Source organism: Vanessa cardui, chromosome 14 (genome assembly GCF_905220365.1).
Source record: "Vanessa cardui chromosome 14, ilVanCard2.1, whole genome shotgun sequence".
NCBI classification, from domain to species: domain Eukaryota; kingdom Metazoa; phylum Arthropoda; class Insecta; order Lepidoptera; family Nymphalidae; genus Vanessa; species Vanessa cardui.
The window spans coordinates 6,494,236-6,517,149 of record NC_061136.1 but is presented as its reverse complement, the minus strand read 5'-3'; positions in this window follow the sequence as shown (position 1 = coordinate 6,517,149).

The following is a 22,914-nucleotide window of genomic DNA, read 5'->3' as shown; positions in this document are numbered from 1 at the left end:
AATAATACTTTAAATACAAATACAACAATCCATTTTTTTATTTATGAGACGGATATGATACGCTGTTTTTATATTGGTGTCATAAATGTAAATAAAATAAAAATATCGCGGGCAGAATTTCAAAATTATAGACTGCACTGTCACTCACTTTTTTACTTATTTGGTAATTATTAAATGACGGAAAAATTACCTCGGTGTCTTTTAGTAATATTTTTGACTCTTATAAACATGAATAGTTTTATTTTGTTTTAATATATTACATTTGAGTTATGGTTTGATGGAACCTTTCGGCTTTATGACTAACTCAATAAGTGCCAAATCAATTAATTAATAAATTACTAAAGGGATTAAAACAATTCTAATGCAATGTTGCTCTAAATATAAAATTGTAAAAGTGATAAACTATCTAAATATATGTAATAACTAATAATATAATTATTAATATAAATTTGCTTACATAACGTTATGTTTTAAATACTAAATCGGTTATTATGAAAAAAAATACGGTTGTTTAAACCATGATTTGATTTAAACCACGGTAATTTTCGTCCCATCATTCATAACGGACACCAATGAAAATTTGTGAACTTTATAAACCCTTCATAAAAGGATGACATATACAGTCAATTCTCAGTAAAACGAACCCCCCCCCCCAACTGTTCATTGAAGTGAAACTTCATTGTCCACGATGAAAGTAAAATTTCAACGACGATACTAAAATTTAGATACGACCTAAAAGAGAATACAATCTTAAAACGTGCTTTGCCTTCCTTATTTGGTCGATTTATTACAATAAAATATCAAAAGTACAAATCATAATACAATTTGAAACAAACTTTTATAATGAACTTGAATGCTAAAGGTGTAAGTATATATTTTAATATTTTTCTCTTTCAATTTACATTAGATAATGAACGCTCAACCTGTTTCAGAAGGTATATAAAGCCCGGACTGAAGGTTTTGACGCGTCCATCCATAATTTGTAACCGTAGCCTTCTCGAAGTATGACGACCATTTCTCGGAAAATTAACGTAGGCGTGAGAATATTGAATAATAATACCTTATCGCTCAGTATTTTTTCATGTATATTTCTACTGAAATATAAAGGTCGATCCTTTCTTAATAACTACAAAGATAAAGGAGAAAATAATGTCCGTCGCAATCGTAACCCTTTTATGTTTAGGACGCAACGGCCGTAAAAGTATTCAATGTCGTAAACTTGATCCTAACAATAAAATTACATACAGCTATCGGAAGGAGGAACACTGGAAACACTATGATATAAAATCTAATTTAATATCATAAAATTATTTTACACGCTAGAAGTTCTTGTATAAAGGCTTTAATTAAACTAATTCGAGAAGTTGGAATTGGTACGAATCCAAATGGGCAGGAAAGCGACTAAGATTTCTTTACATTAAAGTTTTCACATATGTATGCGAAGGCAGGCATATACGCAGCAGACAATCATAATTACAAAATATATTTTCTCCTTCACACCCTAACTTAAGTCATAAACGTAAAACAGCCTTAAACGCGGCGACGCGGGACGTGGTAGCTTCTTTTATCACTAAAATTTCCTTGCCAAGACACAGATAATGAAATTTAAGACCACAAAGTCTCCCAATTCAAGTTTCAATTTGTGTTCTGAGAAGAAAACGTGGAAAATTACGGTAAGATTCGCTCGAGTGGCACATAAAACCAGTTGTAATGTGACAGAGTTCGCAACGCGCAGCTGGTGCGGATAATGTCTGCCCACTCTTTATATTCTTGAGTTTATCGCTTTATAGAAGGTTCGCGACTTCTGTAACGCTAGAACCTTTGCACAATACTCTATATTACGAGTCCTATATGTACAATATATACTTATTACGAAGCCAAGTGGCTGGTACAGTCTCGTCTTAACTAAAGCGTTCAGAAATGCAGTTCTATCTTGGTATCAACTCCAACTGATACACGATTACTTTTTGTTATAATTTCTACCAAAATAGTTTTACTGGTGGAAGTTTTTTTGCCGATCCACTTAGTAAGGGTATGTCTCACTCATTAAATATAAAACGTATATTATGATAACCATTTTTTAGAGCTATGTTGGCGTTATAAGATGTGTCTTAAACATATTACAGTGTTGGTGCTTCTATAAGAAATTTATTTACCATAAGGCCGGTCATTTGTTGCTATTCCAACCATTAGCCTTGTTCGTCCTTGTTTGATCACAGAATAATGGCAATGATGAACAAAAGATTTTTGTTTGCTGAAGCAAACCTTCTATTCCGAATAACTTTAATCTACCATTGGTTAAAATATTGTCAATATTTCCTTCCTATTATTTATTTCAATCCTTGTTATAAAGTAAATAAATCACGTGTATATTATTACAATAAATATTTGAATAGATCTTATGATTAAAGTAATAAATTTGTATCAAATATTCATGTATTTTAATTATCTTTCCGAACAACTGTTACATTTTACGAACAGATTGTTCTGCTTTTGTGCATGGCTCTGGCTTCTAAGTTTAGGAACTTTGACTCGCGGTTACTTTAAAAATGGCTTCCTTATTTTGATTTTGAATTAATTGTACTGTAGAAAATGTTAATTTCATAAATGTATATATCAATTAAGAAATTTCAGACAATGTTTCATAGTTTATCTTATTTTACAAAATACAGACGAATTGATAACCTCCTCCTTTTTGAAGTCGGTTGAAAAGAAATAATGAGAGATTTATTTTTCAAGTTTATTTTTACTTATCATTTCTGATGACAATCATTTGTTTTGGGTCAAAATAAATAGATATCGTTCCTTATTTGCTCGCTCACAAAAGCACCACAGACCTCTATTCGTATTTAATATCTCTAACGCAATAAACGTAAGTAAGAAAATATTTTGTTTTATTGACGCAAACATATAAAAGAATTGTTTTCCTACTTATTATTGCTTTATGTTCATCAAATAAGTATATAACCGACTATCGCAAATTTTCTGTTATGATAAGTGTGATTATGTAAAGATACGCTGTCCTCGTACACCAATAGCTTTCCATGCGATTTTTATCATCCGAACGTTATACAATTATATGATTTAATCCTATGAGCGTAAAGTCGTATTTGGGTTAGAAAAAAAAACAATAAAACGTCAAGGTTTTGGTCTACTGTATATGTAAATGGCACCGCAGATTTTGGAGCCAACAGACTATTTGGAAACGTTTGTTTGGTATAACTTAAGATACATCTGCATGTTGTTTGCGAGAGTGTGTATCGCGCAAATTGTCGCATTCTCTGTCCATGAATATTTCATAGTGTCCATACCGCGATTAGTTTATCTAGCTGTATAAAACAAAACTTTCCAAGTTATCTAGCTTTTGAATGTTTGAATTTTACTAACATAGTGTTATTAGTCGCTGTAGTTTTATTATAATAATTTTATATAACAATTATATTACTTATGTTAATTTTATACAAATTTAAATAAAATGTCATTAAAGTTCTAATTAAACCCCATTACATAGTATAAAATCAGTGCATTTTTTTTTCTACATGACGCGCGTAATATTTTTAATTGTTAATTTCTTTATTATAAATCTGTAACGTACTGATCTTAATCAATCATTAATGAATAAGTAGACTTCTCTTAAGAATATTTTATCAATATAAATAAACTGTTAAGTTGTTCTTTTTTCAAGTCGATATCAACACGTTTTAAATACGAAATATTACATGAATTCAATATTAAATTAAGTTATTTGATATGTTCCATTGTCAATGCGCTATCAATCAGGCGAGCATATCGTGTTTCCTCTCAAATTACGACCGTTCCGTCCGTGATTAAACTGACTCACCCTTCAACATATTGTTGCTAGGAGATGTTTGCTTATAAATCAATAAACAAGCAAAAGCCGTCCCAACGTCCACTTGAAATGAATGAGTGATAATAACTGCGTTTGAGAGCTTAACGTACTAACCGACTAAAGACAAACAAAATATCGTCTTGCGGCTATCGTATCCACATTCAATTATGTTTGGTTGGGTATTAGCCTACTCATTCAAATACTAGTCACAAAATGAAGTAATTGTAGTAAAACGGACTTAATCGATACATGTAAATTTTGTATCTTAATACCTGCTCTAAGCCTTGCTTCCGATTTGATAGTACTACGCGAATCCATCCATTGTTTTGTTCGAAGACTAATGGGGTTTGGCTTGGACATGTTATTCAAGCATCATGAAGATTAATGTCAGGTTATTTATAATTTTGTGGCAAAAAATATACTCGAATCCAGTTGTTGTTTGCGAAAAATATTACGTCATTATTTATTTTAAGGATTAAAATAAAGTACTCTCACTCAAATGCACACTCGGGAAAGGTAATATTTAAATGAACATTTTGTATGAAAACTGGTTATTTTTAACGTGTATTCTGGGTTATATTAACGTAATAACTCATTTATAACACAATTGGATGGCGGAGTGGTAAATGGGCGTCTACGTAATGGTAAATAGTAACCACCGTTCATATATAATGGCACAGTAAGAAATATCAACCATTAATTACGTCGCCAATGTGGTACCAACATCGGGAACTAAGCAGTTATGTTCCTCGTGCCTGTAATTACAGTTTCACATTTCAAAGCAAGTGCCAACAATACAAAGTAATTTTATTTAGTAACAGGATCATCATTATATATCATAAAACAAAGTCGTTTACATTATCTGTCTGTCCATATATTTTTTTATGGTGTATGTTGACGGACGATCATGTGGGCTACCTGATGGTAAGTGATCACCATCACCCATAGACAATGACACTGTAAGAAAAATTAAGTATTTCTTACATCGTCAATGTGTCACCAACCTTGGGGACTAAGATGCTATGTCCCTTGTACCTGTAGTCACACTGGCTCACTCACCCTTCAAACCGGAACACAATCACGGAGTGATTTTGTACATGGACATAGATATAGTAAAGAAACACTAATAATTTTAGTTTTATTACACGGAGATCTCGTTAACGCAGGCTCTTTCAAGATAAATCATTAAATTGTCTTAAATTGAATTTATGTTTTAATCAATCATTATTGTGTTACAAAATCAGAAAATTTTCGTTATATCTGACTGAATTGAATTTGATTTATTTCTTTATTATCAAAAAATTAACTTCAAACATTCGACAAATAGTTGACTACGAACACTGTCAGTGACAGGAAACTCAGTTTAATCTGTGTTGGCATGCGTTGCAGTGTATTAAATTAAACGTATCAGAGCTATACAGTTCCAGGCTTAGTGGAACACATGTTGCGACGGTCCGGATCTCATGCATCATTCAGACGGAGCCTGCATTGCTTTTACATTTAGGTTATAGTCAACCGACGAGATTGCATACGTTTTGCAAGTTTATTTGGAAATACGTTGGTAACCGAGAACGAAGAGGCAAGCTGCGGTTTCGGATATTGTATATTTTTAAGTACATGTGAAAATATGTGTACGATATAAGAGGATTGAATTTCGTATTGTATAAGATTCGATCCTTATAACTTTTGTATAGGCGTTATATAAGATGTAAATGGATGGTGGCTTATCTGTAAAAGATTTCGATTACAGTTATTTATCTTACGTAAATCACAGATAAGTATTTGTATAGAATTTGTACTTTATATACTTTTATATTTCGATGTAACTCCCAACTATATCGCTCTACTTTTATAAGCGATCGTAGTAGTAGTAAGTAGTAAGGTACTTTTATATTGTACAATCGATAGCCACATAATTGTTATGTATATTATGTATATGCAACAGCTACCAATGTATTAGTGTATATAATAAGTATGGCCAGTAATTTCCCATACACTTTTTTTTGTCTTGTATTCTTCTGTAATAAATATCACAATATTATCAACTAAGCTAAATAAAAATAAATATAAATTTAATTAATATTTTTCACCGTTGAATTCAGTTAAGCCGAGGTGTTGAAACATAAAAGAAAAATTATTTGAATCATTGAATTAAAATACATATTTTTTAAAAGGATTTGTATTAAAAATCCTATAAGCGTGTAATGTAGTAACAATTAATATAATATTAAATTCGTGATAATATTATCATTTCAATATTACCATAAATATTTTCACATATCAACTAACACTGTTTCATTTCAGAAATATTTTACATACATTACAAAATAAGGTCGTAAATACGGAATTTTGCTAGTGTATAGAGAGATGTCAAGTCCATTCACCATTGTTTACGTAAAGGCTAATGGGGTCCGTTATGGGTGTGTTATTCAAGTGTCAAGAAGATGAATGTACGGTTATTTATGGAAAAAATGAACTTTTGAAAGGCGTGGCTCTCGATATTAACATGTTTTTGTAAATGGCTACTTATTACTTATGAAAGGAAGGAAATATGAAACAACAGGAACTATTAATTTATTGTAAATCCAATTACGGCGAAAAAACATGGCCAGTTTTTACGTTAAAACTGCTTGTAAAATTAAAGCTATTAATAAAAATTACTACTAACTATTTGTAATTCGAACCAATGGTGGATTCTCATCTAACCTGTGCTATGTGTGGGTCGATATGTACCTGTGATTAGAACTGATGATTGCGGGTTCAAACCCAGGCAAACACCACTGAATATTCATGTGGTGCTTAATGTATTTTTATAATTCATCTCGTGCTCGGCGTTGAAACAAAAACATCGTGAGGAAACCTGCATGTGTCTATTGTCATAGAAATTCTGCCACATGTGTATTTCACCAAGACGCATTTAACAGCGTGGTGGAATATGTTCCAAATCTTCTTTTCAAAGGGAGAGGAGCCCAGCAGTAGGAAATTTACAGGCTGTTGATAGTTGACAGGCTGCAGTACTTTTATTAGTTTTATTAAGCAAAAATGAATATGTTTACTTAAACGCATTATTTATAGGATCAGTAAGCGGCACGGGAACATAGGCTGATGGTAAGCGATCACGAGTCGTTAGAATTTTTAATAATTTCTTACGTAACTGCGCTACTACCTTTTGGAACAATTTGAAAAATATCGTATTGTATATGAAATAAATGTGTATGAAAATTTCATATCAGACAGAATTTAGTGGTTTGGACTATATAAAATCACGTTATGATTGAGTTGGAGTAGCAAAGTAACGTTGCTATGATGAACCCCACTTAATTATAAAAGGATGATTGGAGTGATTGAAAATCCTTGTAAAACTAGTTCTCTATAGTGATAAATTTATTGATTTTTAATTTTAACAGCTGTGCTTTTATTGTTTTACTTTTTTCATGAAGTTCTTTCGCTTCCTTATAATAACTTGTTATATACATAAGTATTATAAAGCTGAAGATATAGTTGAATTAAATACATTAATCTCAGTATTACGCAATCAAATGCTTTTAACGTTAGATTGTTTATCTTTTTGCGATATCTCAATTAGTCAGAAAGGTTAGATAATAATTATAAAATTTCGATACGGATTACTATAAGATAGGATCCCGGACCAGATTAACCATCTCGAGGCCTTGGAAATGTTATATTAATCCTAATTCACGAATTTTATTCACGAATTTACTGATAATAATTGCTATCGTTTTGAGTACGTTATTAAATACTTTAATTGTAAATAATAAAATTTCGATGGTCAATAATATCGCATTAAAAACAAACAAACAATAAAATGTTGATAGGATATTTCCAAAGCATTTACCATCATACATTAAAACATGAGATGAAAAGATCGGATCGACCAACAAATGTTCGCTGATGATGCTGCAAGTTCGTTCGGACAGTGATTTATTAGGCGAGGCTGCAATCAAACTCGTTCCATAACCGACGTTATCCAATACTCATCGCTAAAATATGACTATAATCCGTTATTACTTTACAATATTTATAGTATTTCTTTTGTTTTTTGAAGTAATTTTACAAAAACATTCATGATCGATACCATAATCCCTAACACAAGTGATTAGCTTAAAATGAGGGGTAAATAATAATACTGATAGTTTCTTAAAAAAATATCTCCAGTAATTTATAATCACGTATATATTTTTTATTAGTGGCAGGTAACATAGCTCACCTGATAAAAACTGCCAGCGTCCATGGACATCTGAAACTCCGAGAGGCTTGCTGGTGTGTTGTACTTGATTTTATATACTCAAGCAATAATACTGAATTATTTATATATATATATATAATCGTACAGTTCTAAACTACTGATTTTAGTTGTTCAAATCACTAATTTTCGGCTGAAATAATGGTATTTGTAACGGTAATCAGAAAAAAGCAGAATCGCGCTGCACGTTTGTACGTACAGTTATAGTCACAAGCTAAATTTCAGACAAGTTAATATAAAATAGCTGGTGAAACAAGCTCATTATATTTGGATTATTGATCCCTATTACATAAAGGTCGGGTTCGGGTTTAAGGTTGCAACATTAAGTAATACGTAGGTGCAAAATATTCAAACAGATTTGTATTTAACCTAGATCACTACAAGATCAGCAGAGCAGTAGCTGTAGGAACGAATTTAAGTCTAGCCGCAAAACATTATCGTGTTATATCAAAACGTGATATGCGACATGACTTTTAAAAGTCAATATTTCATGGATATAAGTAACACAATAGCGTGTCACTGTTGGCTGTTTTATACAAATGATTAAAGCATTTTTCAATATAAAAAGTCATAAGTAACATTAATTTTATATACAACTATAACGTTTGCTTTCAATCGCAATTTGTTAGACCCGTTGGAGTGCACTGTCTATTACCATTACCGTTACGACCAAATACATCCTAGAACTGTATCACTTTAATCCGCAGTCCAGACATGTACGCTTACAACTGCACGAGATATACCGAAAGATTTTTCTGTCCTACTCTATGAAATTTTCTTTCAAAAAAATTAACATATTTTGTTTATTATAACTTGTAATAAGGCCTCCGTAGTTTTTTTAATATAACTTTGTAATTGAATGAATGATTTTAAAGTAAACATAATACGCATAATATGAATATAAAATTACTAAACAACCATTTACTAATGCAACTGACTAATGTTTAGTTATATACTAACAAAATATAATGAAATTCATCAAGATTGCACTGACAGATCAAATATTGTTACCAACGTGACAACAAAGATGGTTGCCCTTTTATTTTTTTATGTTTAAAGGGTGATGTCATATCTTTAACAACGTCATTCAATTTTCGTTCTACAATAAAATATAATATGAATATCTTACTGCGTATATAAACTAAGTATAACAGAATTACCTCCTTCTCATATTATGTTTAACACATATTAAGTTTTGTAAAGTATTTACAAGTAAGACAATATCTTGGATGAGAAAGCAGGTCGCCACAAGAATTTTTCTTAAGCCCGTCCATTGTGTTTACATTCCATCCCTTGTACATTCTACACTGTCACGACGTAATAAAACCTTACTCTATTTCATAGTACGTAAGCCTTAATTTGATTGAGGCAATACCCTTATATTATATTTATTTTTTAATAACATTCAAGTATGTGTAACTACTTAGCTTCATTGTAATTATCTGAAAAAACAAAACTACGAAAACATACTCTATTACAATATGAATAAGACTTAATTTGATTGTATAAAGATATTTATTTTTCTACGAGCTTGCATGTGCTAATATTGCCGCAAACATTTCTATCATTTTTATTATACAAGTTTGTGCAAATTTGTATAAGAAAATTAATATCTAGCGTCAGGAAAGTAAACCGCAAATCTATTTTCTATTACACTGGAAATAAGACTTACAGTAATTGTATAAAAACGTTTTTTTTAATAATTACTTCGCATGAGTGTGCTTAGGCAAACATACCTTGTTTTCTACATATTACTGTAATTTACAGTATTATGGCTTAATAACATACCATAAATTTTAGTGGTGTGAGTAAAATATTTACAGTATTTAAATGTTTTAAATTACTTTTTAATTGATCTTGGTAGGTACCATCCACTCATCAGATATTCTACCTCCAAATAACAGTACTCATTATTGTTGTGTTCCAATTTGAAGGGTGAGTGAGCCAGTGTAACTATAGGTACAAAGGGCCATGAAATCTTAGTTCCTAAGGTTGGTGGGGCATTGGCGATGTGAAGAATGGTTAATATTGCTTACAGTGCAATTGTCTATGGGTGGTGGTGACCACTAACAATCAGATGGCCTGTATGTTCAACTTACAAAAATTATATTTATATTTACTTTTATAAATATGTTTCAGTATCTCACAAAATATGTATACATGAATACGCTCTTTATCGGAGTATGTTTATACTATTAATGTATTTAATTCAGTGCTCTTATATAATAAAAAAATGTTTATTATAATTGTCTTTGGATATATATGGTTGGTAATTTGTAACGGCCATAGCAAGGACTAAAGTTAAGGGTTCTTTCTCAAGAGAACTGTATCTTCGCGTTAACATGACACGGGTATGTCGCTTGAGCCTTAGGGAATGTAATATTATTTGTACAAATTATTGTATAAATATAATATAATTGACTCGGTTAATATATTGTTGTCATGTTCATATGTAATAAAGTAGATTTCATTATGTACTTTTATGTACTTAAATTATATATAGTCAGGGAAAATATCGGAGTTCCAAGCGCTTTCGAAGCCATTGCTGCCCAAACTATTACCGATAGACAAGTGAGAATATAAATAATATTTATTTACTCTATATATTATATACAGAGAGGATTGCATCAGCTTATTTTGAGCATCTATTGCAAATATCTGTAATAATTTAAAAAATGTAGTATCACAACTTCCGTTTACTTTTATTTTGTGAAATACGAAGGAACATACTCGTATTACGCTTCGTAAATTCTTGTTCAAATATTTCAAGATTTTTTATTTTACCCTGGCAAAGATGAGTATATAGATAGTTTCAAAATAATGTATGTATTGTTTTTATTATCATTATTTGAAAGTATTGTGTATTATGTTATTTGATCAAAGATGATATTTGTGTAGTTTTCAATACCTAAACATTTTCATGCAGCATGCGTTATCTTTTAGATTTTATTAATACTCAACTCAGTCCGGAACTGCCTCTTAAAAATTTATGTTCCCAGCAAGGATAACATTACATCCTACCGAGTCTGGCATAGATCCAGGGAGCTAACACCCCGGTCACGATTTTGTTTAAAATTACTTTATGGCGCTACGAAAAATGAGTTTTTCGTGCACCATTATCAACACTTACCGTAATATATGTGACATGTGTTAAAATGTTAATTTACTATCGCAATATATCATTCGCTGGTTTTTAGTGGTTTATTTATAAAATAAATTAAAACTACTAAATGACGCAAATATACTGATTGGTTAAATATATCACTGTAATTACAGAAAAATAAATTATGTTGAAAAGGGACGAAACTATAAAAATTGAGATGCCCAAAATAGACGACCATTAGTTATTATACCGCTTCATAAACTATTACATATGCACATTTTTTTAAATAATGTTCACGAGTTTTATTGACTGATTCAGTCTAGTTATGTATCTAAACATTAGTACAATCAGTATTGGTGACTAGTATATTGTGTATATATTTATTTATTGCTGTTACTTTATTATTTGTATTTTCAATTAACGTTGAAATATTTTCCTGATCTCATTTACGTTTATATTTGTACATCTATAGCAGCCTGTAAATGTCCCACTGCTGGCCTATAGCCTTCTCTCCTTTTGGGGAGAAGGTTTAAAGCTTATGCCACGACACTTCTTCAATACAGTTTGGTGAATGCATAATTTTACATTAATTAACCTTTGCATAATTTGTACTAAAATGTTGAGCTCATATTGGTCCATTAATTCGAACACGTGATATTAAATCGGAGATTAGTAAACCAGGCAAACACTATTGATTTTTCAAGTGCTCCATTTGTGTTTATATTAATAATTCTCCGCGGTGAAATAAAATATGCAATGAAATTCGAAATCAAGGATCGTTTAAATATTTCATTAGTTTTGTATGTTGTCTTGGGTCATGGTGTTTGTGGTATCGTCGTTACTTCTGAGTTTCCATAAAACAAGTGCCTTAGCTACTTACATCGAGATCAGAGTAATGTATGTGATGTTGTCCAACATTTATTTATTTATTTATAATGTAGCGATGTGACTTTCCAATAGTAGCACCGAAGTTGATAAACAACATAGATTCTTACTCAACTTTTATTCAGGTCTTAATAAGGTCTTCAGCATGTGGATGGATATGGAGTAAGAGAACGACCAAAGAAACGATGGATGAATTGTGTAAAAGACGATATGGCTGGAAAGAATGTTACTTGTGAGATTACGTCAGAGAGATTAGTATGGAGGAAGACGATATTCTGCGCTTACCCCGAATGAAATTGGAATAAGGGCAGGAGGATGACTTAACTTTTATTCGGGTACAAAGTGTAAATAAACATTCTTATAACCTGACTTACATATGAAGACAAAAGAATGTGATGATTATTTTGTACAGTCGATAGCAATGTACGACTTTTCTGTTGCCTTTTGTCTTGAAGAAAACGTGCACGGTTATTATTTGTTGGCTATTCAGGTCATTCGTGTTCTTAGTATTAAAAACGAGTTCTACATTCATATATATTTATATACTCAGTTCAGAAACGATAACAACACTACGTCCGAGTTGTTTCCGCTTAATAAAAAGTTATATAACAGAAACTTTGTTGAAAATTCCTTGTCCGTTTCGCTCTGATACAACCGCAATTGGAATTGCACACAGACAAAGTTTTAGTTTATAATGCAATAACAAATATAATTTGCATACTACAAACCTGTCCCCACTGCCTAAGATGAGAATTATAAAAATATTAATTTATTTGGAATCAAAATTCTACAATTACTATCTGTACTAACTAAATAAATGCGAATATATCTATGTCTGTCTATTCCATTTAATGGCAAACTGCTTATGCGAATTTGATGAAATTGGGAATGTAATAAACTTCAAACTAGAAGGAATGGGCTAAGATACTTTTCTTAGGGCTAAAACCGGATGATCCTAAAGCGAAGGCACGGGTAACAAATAATATTATGTATAAATACCCATTATAAAAGTATATGATAAACCAATGAACTTAAGTGTGTATTTTTTTCAATATATTTTTTTACTTTTAATCATTTTAAATATTCTTAAAATAATGTTCATCTAGGAATATTCTTTATACAAGTGTTTATTTAATATCAATTCGTATGTATGTATAAGTCGAATCTTGAAACTGAATTTTAAGCCTGTCCCACTCAACGGTTCGCTGAAATTTTTCAAATAAAATTCGTGACAATGCAATCTAGTATCCTAAATTGTATTCGTTTTAACGTAGAGAATAAAATGTAATAACATTTCAAAATTGCTTTTTTTCGTAATTTGTTTTATTAAATTATACCCTATGACTCACGTCATAAATCATCAAATCATTTGTATAACATATTTATCTCTTTGTATGATCTCATGAATAACATAATACTACTAAATAAATAGTTGAAATCAACACAATATATTGTTACTCGAATTATGTATGTACTGATATTGCGTCCACTCAGAATTCATACGTTATTGTTTATACTCTTGTCTTCGTTCCCTATCCATATTCATCCAAGGCCTATCCTAGATAAACGGATACGAGGCGCTCGACCCTATCCGTGTGATGGAGTGATCATCTTATGGACAACTCATGCAATATTCATGGGCAGGGAATGCGGCAATTTGTGTGATATATCCTACATGCCACGACTAACATGAGATATATAAATACTTCACTTATATTACGAGCCGGAGAATAGTTTATTTGATTAAAATTTCATCAATAGTTTACTTGTATATGTAGAATTTAATTTGAGATATTTAAGCGTTGTTTATATCGTTTGTCAATACGATTAAAATAATATTTTAATTGTAATCGTAAACATATGATAAATAACAATTAATTTTTATATTTACATTTTAAATATGTCAGAAATAATATTAAAACAAATATGTTAAAATTAAATTAATTTAAATAAAATGTAGTTTCGGATTATAAATCAAAAATATACATTCGTAATTTGCAATACAAAATTTCAACTTTCATAAAATACTGCTCGAACTTTGTTTTTAATTTGTTTTGATTATAATTAAGGTCGTATTTTCAAAGCGGAATTATTTCTCGAAAAGTTTCCGGAAGCAAGGCAACACTTGAACAGCTTTTTTACTTGTTGGCAGTTTTCCAATTTAAAAGTAATACAATCAGAAAAACTGTGTTAGTGAAATCTCATAATCGCCTATTACATTACGGTTGCATAAATTTTGTAGATTTTGAATAATTGGTCTTATTGTTTTTCTTTAACAACACGTAAAAATCCCTTTACTGGGCGAAGACTTTATCTTGTAGGTATTAATAAGGATGCTTGGAACTTTATTCACCACAGTGCTTCAGTGCAGCTTGCATTACTGGTCACTCGACTAGGATTCATAGTTTATTCGATCATTTTGCAATTATTTGTTTTAAAATATAAATGTATTCATATTTAGTAATTATTTTATATTATTACGACTCGTGAGTTTGTACCCAATAGTATCTTTATTTATATTATTACTAGCTGTTACCCGTGGCTTTGCTCGAGTAGAATTTGGACATATTTACAGATTAACTTAAAATATTGCGTTGGTGATTGGTATACAAAAAGTAGCCTATGTCTTTTGTCAAGCTCTAGCCTATTTAATTTCATTTTTAATCGGTCCTTTAGTTTTGTCGTGAAAGTGAGACAGACAGACAGAGTTACTTTCGCATTTATAATATTATTAAAGGTAAATGCAAACTATTTTTGTCATAAGTTAAGCATGTAATCCAAAACAATAAATAAGTCCATAACGCCGTTTTCTATTCTAGATTAAGCATCTCGGGATCGCAAGAAAATTTTACCCTTGCTAATAAAGATTTATCGTTGCGATAAAAAAATTCATAGCGGTAAGTCGGTCGTAAATAATTTGAGGCATACCTGCGAATGCTGATTCGACATGGGTCAGGACATCGAACTCCGTTCCGTATTTCATTTTTCCTGGCTCTGATTACAAGTCACAGCCGCACTCCGAATTGAATTTCCCTCGACACGGTCATGATTTTTGACACTATTATTGAACCGGAGCCTTTTTGAATAATAAATACTTTTCGTTATTTCGATTGATCGGTTGATTGAAACCTTCTAGTAATAGCCTACTTACGTAATGATGATCTACGCTAATCATTGCATTTTAATGAATCTGATGATTCTCATATAGATGAATTCATTTTCGTAAGATACTCGGGATTTCAAGCACGTCAGGGGATAAGAATCTGGGACCTAATAATAGCCGTATAAACCTTATTCTAACTAACAGGGTATTTGAAATAAAAAGTAAAAGTAAATTTTGTAAAGTACACAAAAATAATATTACAAATATAAAATTACTACATTAAAGTTATTAATTTAACATGTTTTTTACTTTTCTCGTCAACAAGAAATTCGTAGATAATGTCGAAATATCGAGCTCCACCGAACAAAATAAAAACAATGGTAAGTATCCCGAAATTAATAACTTTAATAATAAAAATAACCATATTAATTTAAAATCTTAAAATTACTATAGGTAGTGTCCAATTTGGCACTGCAGAAGAGAATATATGTATTTTTTCCATTTTTAAATTAATTTCACGTTAATTCAGTACTCGGTGAAAGATAATATTTATGTAACTAAATAATAATATGACACTAAAGTTAATTACACTATAAAAACGCTTTTTTGTTTATTAGGTACTAAAACACATTGTCCTTCAGAACAAATAAAATAAAGTAAAATATTTCTTTAAAATGAAGTGATTTTCGTTTTTTTTTAATTATCATAAAAAAAACTAAATATTAAATTGTGTAAAAGATATAAAAAGAATATCAAATGTAACAAAGCAACATTTCATTAAATGAAAATATTAATTTATAGAAGTCTATATAAGTTATCATCTCATATTCCGTAAATCAATCCAATATCATAAGCATCTTGCATATTTAAAGTCTTATTTCAAAAATATATTAATTAACAATTTTTATTTAATCATCCCACTAAATAGATAGATATAATAGATCTTAATGTTGTCTTAAATTTTCGCTATGATTACACATTTAAATAAAACTATTTATAACGGATGAATGATGATGATAATATAAAAAAATAATTAATATACGCGATTCATCCGTTATAAATAGTTTTATTTAAATATAATAGATCTTGTCTCTTACCAATGTCAAAACACACTTTTTCCAATTTGTTACAAAACAAAGTCTATAAATATTCATATTAAACATAGTTTATATTTCGACCTCTATCGCCCTCATAACAAAACGTTCATATATACGCTTGAAAGTCCACAATACAAGGACAAAACTAATTAAAGCAACGAAAACCACATTAGGTCGTTCTGTCGCGCGCCCATTATTTCAGTGCGGCTAACCCAAGTTTACTCTTAGCTATTAACTGCGAAATGGGTATCTAATAAATCCGTGCTTTCTACTTATAAATCAGGCTGAAGTCACAAGGGTTCTAAAATAAACCTTATAGTATAAAGAGTGGGGACATTCGGAGATTTATATTACTATGTGTGACCACCGCGAGTGGTCACAGTGCGGTTGACTCGATGAAGTGACGCTACGGCAGCTTGCGGTCTCATAAATTATAAATTTGTAATTGTACAATTAAATCATTATAAATAGCGAATTTCATTTAATCTACGATAATATCTTTTGTATATTCAATCCCTTCGTAGATTATGTTAAAAATGTATTCATTCATCGTAGTCATCATAAATAATATTAGAAATTGTCATTTCGTTCAAATACTTGGAAGCTTGGAATGAAGAGCACGCCAGTGCTTCGACTGAATTCCAAAGCCTCGAAGTATTTCAGATTCAAACCGGCATTTAGCTTTGCTCTATAAAAATTTCAATTTCAGACAAGAGACTAATTTATATAAAAATAAACGATTAATTGTTGTCTTACAATTTTATTTCAAACTAATTTTCGCTCACGGCTTCGCTCGCATTTTAGAAGTTTCTTTTATGTTATTATTCACATGATATCTGCATACATTATAACCTATTCATTTTTCTGATGCATAAGCTACATTATTGTAGAGTTTCATTACAATGAATTCAGACTTTTCTTGAAATATAAACGAATATCAATACAAACTCTCGACTTTATATTTTGTATTGATGTAAAAAAAAGAATTAAATATATTTAATAATTATTATTAACTTTACGCTTATATAAAAAGTAGATAATACTTCATTTAGGACTATAATAGGTATCACTGACACATCATATAAATTACATTAAAAAATAATTAACCTATAATATCTGTTACTCTGAAAACATTTAACGACCATCAAATTTCGAACCTTAACTTTGCTTTAAAGTTTAGATTTAAAAGACGATGAATGCGATATTTTAACGCTTCTACCATTTAATTCTCTCTATATAATTTATCAATTGAAATACTGAAATGTTTATACTACTACATATAAATTTCAGATAGTCACTAGAATGAAATATTGATCAATTTGTTGCTAATATAAAAATTGTATTATAATTAGCACTAGTGTTCGAACCAATTGATGTATTAATCATTTGGAATGCAAATACAATTGTCAATGCATAACTAAACAACAGTGCCGATAGAATGCAATTTAGTCTCAATTCAACCATGTTTGAACACAGCTACGTTCTAATTATAATATATTGTTCACAATTGTCCCATTTAATGAGAATCTACGACACGCAATTGAAACTATTTTTGAATTATAATTGGAAATGTTCTCTTTAATTAATACATGTTTTGATTAGGAGTCCTTTTTCGATAGTAAGGTATATGCCATCTCTGACGGCGCATGTCTCTCTATGGGGATCCATTGGCATTGTAAGAAATATTAATTATCCCTCCTAGTATCAATGCACCACTTACCTTGTAAATTGAGACATTTTGTCGCTTGTTCCTGCAGTTACAGTGACTTCAATACTCTCCAACAGAAACACAACAATACTGAGTATTGTTGTTTGGAATATCTGATGAGTGTAAGGTGCCCATATAGGTTTGCATAAAGCTCTCCAAGCAAGTTAAATAGCCTATCCAAGTTTGTGCCTACATGAAGAGAACCAACTGCCCCGCCCTTTTATTTTTAAATGCGATACCTAATAATCAACATTAATAAGAATATTCACATGAAAATATACTATTATATATCTGAGGTATTCAGCATGGAATCTATTTATTTATATCGTCGACATATCCATTGTAAACAATAAAAATATTATAATAGTAAAATAACCGCGTAGAACGCAAACAGCATGTATCTTCTAAATCATAATGCAACAAAAATTAAAATCAATTAATCAATTTCTATACATTTTTTTAGTCTTTGTTATTTTGTCAAGATATTTTTTTAACAATGTATACTTAAAATTTAAATAAAAACCTAATAGTGTTATTGAAACTTGAAATACTTTTTAACAATATTAAGCAACGACTATTCAGGGAACGTGCATTTACGCTCAATGAATCCTCGTAAATTTTTATAACTCTGCCCGGTGTATGTATACAAATGCGAAATCGATACACTGTTATCTTTTCAATAGCTTTTATTTCATATTCGAAAGTAAACATGTTTTTATGTAATAAATATACGCATATTTTTCTTTCGTCGATGATTTTACAGAAAATATAAAGATATATTCGATTTATATAATTAAAGGTATATTCGATTATGAGCGATTACGGACACGGTGACATTTCAGGCAACCCTAATACTAATTAGGCTCATCAATGATTATTAAAAAGCCTGACCTGGAGTTTGACTAATATTATAAGTCTTAGAACATATTTTTTTTTAGAGTTTATAATAGCTGTTTGTCTTAGTGGCCTATACAGTCGTAGAACACTCTGCTGGAGACCTATAGAATATTGATATTGTATGTAAAACAATATATGTGAATATCTGACATAATGACCAATAAGTATGATATGAATCCACGAGACGTGATGACGTCACCAATTCTGTGCAATATTCTGTTACATTTATGCGCTGTAATGCCAACAACGAAACATACGTATACAAGCATACATATAATAAAACATTGTGTTTGCGTACTTATTTACTGTAATAAATTATAAATACTATATATAAATTACCTTGTTGATCAAGCGGTTAACTTATAATCCTGAGCTCTTGACTTCGATCCCTTTTCAGCCAGTAAAAAGTTAAAGGGATTTTTTGCTGAATTTTTTAGCAGCAGCTAGGAGTCTCAAAATCCGTGGGATCTGCGCCAGAACTTTTTCCTGTCGTATTGGATTTGCCGTCCCATTAATGCTCTTGTATCTATGTATATACTTGAGATATATACTAATAAATCCTCCGCAAATCTTAAAATTCATTGAGAATGACAACTGTGACCAAAATTATTCAGGAGTACATCAACGTACAATCAAACTTTTATTTCTAGTGGTTACGATTATATCTAAACTAATCTAGAATGAATAATAAGCTTCAACTTTTACATAATTAAAAGATTTAAATAGGGAAATGAGATATACAAGAGAGAATTATTACGAAAAGTTTTAATTGGATTTGATTAAAATTATAGCCGTTTTTCAAGAACAGCCATTATTATTCCCCTTGAAACTTACTTTTTCTCGGTGTTAGCTCATGAACGAAATTTTCAAGTTGACCTTTTTATGTATGGGCAACATTCCAAAATGTTGTTAGTAAATAGGTTTTCCATACAGAAAATTTATTTTATGTTGAAAAAAGGTTCTACTGAAATGTGTATTTTTAAAATCTATTCGAATCGAATGCAATCTCTTTTAGACTGTTCAACTAAATGCAGAATTTTAGTTTTGTGGTCTACCGCAAAACAGCCTAAGCTATTAACAACGGGATGCGTATCTAGTAAATTAGGAATTTTCATTTATAAATCAGGATCTAACGAGTCCCATAAGAGGCATTGATAAACCTTATTAAATATTTGTGTACCTTATTTACGAGCCGTGTCTCTTCAGAGAAGCAATTGATATATACTTCGAGGAAGGATATATTACGTACATAATTATGTAAATTGCTTTTTTTTGGAATAGGTTGGCGGACGAGCATATGGGCCACCTGATGGTAAGTGGTCACCATCACCCATAGACAATGACGCTGTAAGAAAACTGCTTGTAAGAGGCTACTTAAAAAAGTTTATTTTGATTTGATTTGTTTATTATATAAGATTAGATTTTCATCTTTACGTAAATAGATTAGGTGCTTCTTTTAAAAGAGATAGGTCTCTTATTGAACGCACGTGACATTTATGTTACATTAAATAATTTACCAACCAACCCAAAATTATTGTCTTAAATTTAACATGCTATATTAAAAAATAAGGGATTGATGGACAGTTAAATGGGCAAAGTTTAATTAATAATAAGGATTTTGTAATCAATTTTAAAACATTTTATCCACGACACTTTGACACATCACAGAAAACATAATTATTTCTAGCACCTTTACTTATCCCTCGTTGACCTGTTTTTACGGCGATTTCAAGGCTCGGCATCCGGTACTGAAGGACTTTCTTTGTTATAGCAGAACAATCGCCTTCATTTTGAATTAACGAAAAAAAAAACTTGATTTAATATTCAGTAATGAGATGTAACAAAAATAACAATGAAAATTGATTGTATTTTTTAATAGATGAAAAAGAAATAGAATCATCTCATCTAACTACTCGCCTTTGGGCTTTCGTTAGGAGTATAGATAAATAATTTTCTTTCAAATTAATTCTTTTAACATTAATATACATTTTACTACATATTAATGTTGAAAAGAATAATTTCTTTTACTTAATAGTACTACTGGTTTTTTTCAAGATACTGGAATCGTTAAATGTATATTAGATAGAACTATATAGAGTAATGACTTTCAATTTATTTTAACGTAGCAGTGGGCGCCATCCCTTCGCACTTTAACTTCATTATGAAAATTGATTTTACGACATCACACCGTGTTTATTTAATATCTGGAATATGTCAGTTAAAAAGTGTAAAAACATACAGTACTGTCAGGCATACTTTAATTTGTTATACTTATATAAAAATATTAATTGGTAAATTGTGAGTAATCCAGACACAATCCCTTGTGTCTATCATAACATCTCAATTCTAAGGATTGGTGGCGTATGTACATGTGCGTATAAATCCACAGAAAGAAACGGAAATGGAATAAGAGCTGAGATTTGTACTAAGAAAAAAGCCTTTAGCCAGTGGACTAAGATAATATGTCTAGAAATATAAACCAATGAGTTTACGATACAATATTACTTGAAATATACCAATAAGTTTTGTGTGTTTACGATATGGAAATGAGATTATCAGTCACATGAATAACGATTAAATTTAGGTATCCTACAAGAACAACAACCTGAATTATTTCATCGCTTGTATTTAGTATACAGTCTTGTAAGGAATAATGAATAAACTCTTCAACCTTTGTCTTCTAACAATGCTCGCTCTCCCAATGATTTCCTTGCAAGACCTCTTCGAATGACACTTGAATGCGTTGTTGTAGAAACGTGTAAGTATATACATGTATTGCAATACAAGTCACGTTTTCGGAGAACAGCAGTCGGGTGGTGAGGCGATTCTAAATTGTCTGATCGCGTCCCTCGTGCCGCATCGCTGTTGATAGTTTCCGACCGAACCATTCTTTTGTTTCATCGTTAGTTATTGCAATTGTTTCGAACACAAAGAAATAAATGAACAATGTAACATTATATCCTACTTAAAAATATTTAAATTTCGAATTTAAATTCCAAATATGACGACGTCTAGAGTAGTGACGACACATGAAAAATGACTGGGGGCGGTTGGAAAATAAAAGGCTAGTCACCCCAGCCGGCTGAGTAACTCGACTTAGAATAAATTTATGCTCTCTAGTAAATAGATGTAAGCTTTTTATGATTATGATTAAATAAAAATAATTTATTGAAATAGCAAGCGACACCACGGCTTCGCACGGGTGTAATACTGATACTAAATACACTACAGAATTTGTTTAATTACGACATCACATTACAACCTTCTAAAATCATAAGTGTTTGTTTACTATATTGTCTATATATTATACACAAAAACTTCCTTTCGAGTGACTCTATCTATTAAAAAAACCGCATCAAAATCAATTGTGTAATCCAAAACAAGTAAACAGAGGAACAGACAGCCGAATGCGACTTTGTTTTGTATTATGTAAGGATTCAAAACTATAAACATTCTCACTATAAAGAAAATAAATTTCCACATGCAAGAAAATCTAATTTCGTGAGTAAAAGTCTCAACTGACGTCTCAGCTTTATTAGATTTGAAATAGATGACCCAGAATATCTTGTCATAAAATGTATAAAAATTCTATATTAATATGTAAAAATGTCCCTTTTGGTATATCAGTAAAATTATTTATTAGAGCGTATATTTCTACAAAAATTTGACCTTAAAATTGCCTTAAATAGTGCATTAACCTACAACAAGTGCAACTAGAAGCTAGAGGCATTAAGCGAACTTCTCACTGTAACTTTTCGCAAAACTGAATAGCTTCTGACATAATCTGGGATTATATATGAATAATACATAAGCTGTAACTTTGAGATTGAGAATTAATCCCTCTTCGAGTACTGATAGAAACAGCGTCCATATTTTACGCTACTTAGTTATTATTCGTCCATTGTGAGCCCTGGGGCATATACTTCATAATTTGCATGACGCTGTCGGTCGTGCATTTAAATTATGACCGCAGTGGTCGCACTACCTGCCTCTCTATGTAATTACTA